We start from the raw sequence: 4,170 nt of genomic DNA, 5'->3' as shown, positions 1-4,170 counted from the left end.
TATTAGGAGCTCAACGATATAAAGACAATTGAACACAGACGTCGGATGACAAAGTTATGAATTTTTAACGGACTTTAACTGTCTAAGCCTGTTAAAATATAACTTTAAAAATAAAGTAAATACTAGCCAATGAAGTCTAAACAAAACTTGTAGATCACGTCACTACCTACGCGTGGATATAACGAACGTCAAAAAGGAGCTTGTATGTGAAAGTTATGGAATTTAGAAGATAATTAATTTATGGGTTAAGTTCCGAAGCTTACACGTGGCGAGATCTCAGCCCAGCCTTCCACCCCCCCCTCCCGAACTTCGCATACGATGCTGATACGTGTCACCGACACGCCCAACATACATTGGAATTGCACCCCGCGTAACTCGATCTACCAACCTATAAATAGAGGCGCAAATCTTTCATTTCTTCACACCATTCTTATCCCACTCTCTCCCAATACCCCCGAAACCCTCACTTTCATTCACTTGCACTTCCTAAGTTTTAGAAGCGAGTCTCGAAGCACCAGAAGGCTCTGAGAAGAAGAGCTTTCGGCTCAGAAGTTCTACCCACGTAGAGCCCGGTTCCTCGCTAAACTCTCTTCTAAGTGAGTTATGCTTACCATACTTTAAGTATGACTTATGTTTAAGTTCATTATCGTTATTATGAACCTATAAACAAGATTTATCAGTGATTCCAAGTCGTTATACTGATTGATCTACTTACGGGATGATGTCCAGGCTGTGATTTAGTGAGGTGTTTAAAGTGAGATTTCCAAACAGTATACTTCGTATACCAAATGGAGCCTACCTCCGATATGATCCTACCTGGTCGTTCCTTACTTGATAGATTGTGAAGTAGACTTGGAGTTAATGATAAATCTAGACTAATAATTAGTCGCATTAAATATTGGACAAAAATCTAGTAATAATGATATTAGGTTTCGTCAAAGGGAAAGAAAATTGTTAGAAGCGAACCACTGTGTGAATTTGGAGTCATCACTTTAACGAGTGAGTGTATAGTTACTTTATCTTAGACATATATATGAAGTATTTAATATTAATACATGTTATATGTGCGTATTATCTGTGTTCCAAATATCTATGCTAGATGAACGATTTATACATGTTTTACATGATTTAAAATGTATATGTATTTTTATACCTATAAATATATTGTGTAAAGATAGGTAGATGAATGATGATATAAATGACGAGAGGTGAAAGATGATGAGAAGCCTTGACTTTAAAGCTGATCCAGTCATCTAGCAGAGTATAGATGATATCCACGGACTATTATAGACAATCTAGTGGAACACAAGCAGGCTCGCAACCTGTAGGTGTTTGTGAACGATGTGTTCACCAGATGTACTCTAAAAACCCTAGAATCTATTGACTTAGTTCCTTACAAATGAACATTGGCTGATATGGACTTAGTGCCTTACAAAGGAACATTGGCAGCTGTGCGTAATAAATAACATCGACAACTATGGACTTAGTTCTTGTTGGATAATCCCTGGCAGTGATGGACTTCGTGCCTATTCCTTAGGACAATCCTTAGGAATAAATAAATGAAGAATATATGATTCTTAGGGTAGATCCTTAAGAATAAAGAAGATAATAGGTATGGGAAACCAGGTTAATTGTTTGACGATTAAACATAATAATTTTATTATTATGGGTTGAAAACCTTATGTACTCACCAGGTTTCCCAACCTAACCCATTCAGTTTGTTGTATCACAGGTAGCAATATGAAAGATACATTATGGTGAGAGATTCATGGAGTTTTAAGCCATTAGTTTAATTATTGTAAGGCTTGTAATATTTCGTTATGCTTATGTTTATGTATTGAAGATGATATCCTAAATGTTTTAATATAAATAAAATACATTTCTTCGAAAATGCTTTGATAATAAAATTATCATGTTTTTGGGAACAAATTCCATGGGGCTTAAGACGGGAAATCTAAATCGGCACACACGTTTTTTCATTCATTAGTTGTAACCAGCTGAGCTATGCGAGATTATTCTTCAAAAGGATACTCTGATTTTTAAATAAACATAAAAAATCGGTCTTTTCTAGCTGTTAAAATGGGGATGTCACAGCAGGTAGTGGTAGAAGTGTTGTAAGACTGTGGAGTGGCGTGTAGCATTCACCTGCAAAAATGTGTAGTTGTGAGGATGATGTGAATCTACAATTTGGCTTGCAGCTTTCTTTAGGTAGGAGTAGACCATGGAAGGTTGGTTTGTGAGGATATAGGAGGGCCACAACATCCATAGGATTGAGGAAGGTTGTAGGGCGCTTGGGTCTGATTGTGATGTAAGACTACAGTTAGGCACGTAGCATTCTCTTCGAGCGAAGTGGGTTATCTTGCTTCCATATGATGGTTGGTTATGTTATTTTTGTTCTGGAAAAGGAGCACTGGGAAAGCCATATTTGCAAGCCGGCTAGGATAGGTTTTACAAAATAGACTCCCAGTCGATGTCTCTTTGTACAACCGTGTGAGAGGCTGTCAGCCTCAACAACCGGTTAGGAATTTGACGGTTCAAATAATTGGTAGGCAAGTTCGGAACTTAAGAGATCCTGAGTAATTTTAAAATGAAAATGTTTGATTAGCAGGTGGTGACCACGTGTTGGTTTGGCACCAATGATTGAAACTCGTATGATGAGTCGCCTTTTCGTTTTCAGGTGCAAAGTTATAGGCATCGAAAAATGCTCAAGGTTATGTTTCTATGGATCAGTGGGATAATTCAGGGTAGAGAGGTTTGTTTTGTTCAGGTTGTAGAATGGAATCATTATTGTTGTGATGGAATGGTTTTCCATGTTTGGGATTCAGACAAGGTATTGGATTTCCATATTTTGGGCAGAGTAGTGATGATAATTCTTTATTGGTTAAAGTTTTTGGGTCAACGATTCATTATTTGTCAGGGTATGTGAGTTGCATTAAGAAGGGGTTGTTGATTGTAGTATGGGAAGGAAGTCATATGTATGGGTCAACTTTTTAGTTCGGATCGGGATTTTGGAAGGATTGTCTGAATTGTATGGGTAGAAGTAAGGAGCGATTTCGAGGATGGAATCTAATTTATGTGGGGGAGAATTGTAACACCCTTGTTTCAAATTGGTTAAGCTTACTTTTTAAAGGGGCCGATGATGAAGTTTTTGAGGAAATTTTGTGCCACGACATGGCACAAGGATGCCTACGTGTGGCAATTGTTTAATCGATTGCTTGTGTTTTTGGACTGCCACTGTGTGGTCAAGGATTGTCACGACGTGGAAATTGTTCTGGCCCAAGCCCATGATTCTTTTAGGGTTCCCTTCGTATTTAAACCCCTCTAAGTCATTTTTAGGGTTCCTTATCAGCCTCCATCTCCCTCAAGTTTCAAAAACCATAACCCCATTTCCTCCTTGTGAATTATGAGTCCATTTTGTTTGAGTTTGGTTGCTTGTGAAGAAAGAAGAGAAAACAGAAAGGATTGTGGTGCTTCTTGGTTGAAGTGAAGAACTCTTTTGGGCATCTCTGGACCTTTGTAAGTGTCCAAGTTCCTTGCTTTATGGCTTAAAGTGGTTAGATCTTGAATATTGTCTCATGTTATTCATGTTTGAGTAAGTTTGGAAGGAAGGAACTTAAAATGTAGGCAACTTTAGAACTCTCCCGAGTCCCAAGAGCATCATATGTTGTAGATCTAGTCTTTGGTAGAAGTTCTTGTCATTTTCTTGAGTTTTGGTCTTTAGAGATCAGATTGACCTAAAATGGATTCTAGACATGTATTGGACATACATTTATATAAAGCTTCCACCTTTATGATAGATCTAGTATTATAAACCCTTCTATAGTGGTTGGGTTAAGGACTTTTTTAGATTAAGGGCTTAATGGTAAAGATATTATGGATTTTGGCTTTATTTGGACCTAGGGTTTGAGATCTTGATCTTTTTTGGTGTCTTAATGGATAAAGCTGGAAACTTTATCCATTTAGACCAGAAAATGGACCAGATTTGAGCTTTGAAGCTCTTGGAATCGAAGGAAACAACTTAATCCAATAAGTTGTTGGAATCTCAATACCCACGACATGGTCATAGGTCGCTGCGACGTGGCGACTAGAAATTTCCCGTCTGGTTGATCGTATGAGTGCCACGACATGGCCAAGGAAGTACGTGACACGGCGGTTGACTAAAGTCAACAT

Source organism: Lactuca sativa, chromosome 5 (genome assembly GCF_002870075.4).
Source record: "Lactuca sativa cultivar Salinas chromosome 5, Lsat_Salinas_v11, whole genome shotgun sequence".
In the NCBI taxonomy this organism is placed as follows: domain Eukaryota; kingdom Viridiplantae; phylum Streptophyta; class Magnoliopsida; order Asterales; family Asteraceae; genus Lactuca; species Lactuca sativa.
Note: the sequence above shows the minus strand (reverse complement) of the source record.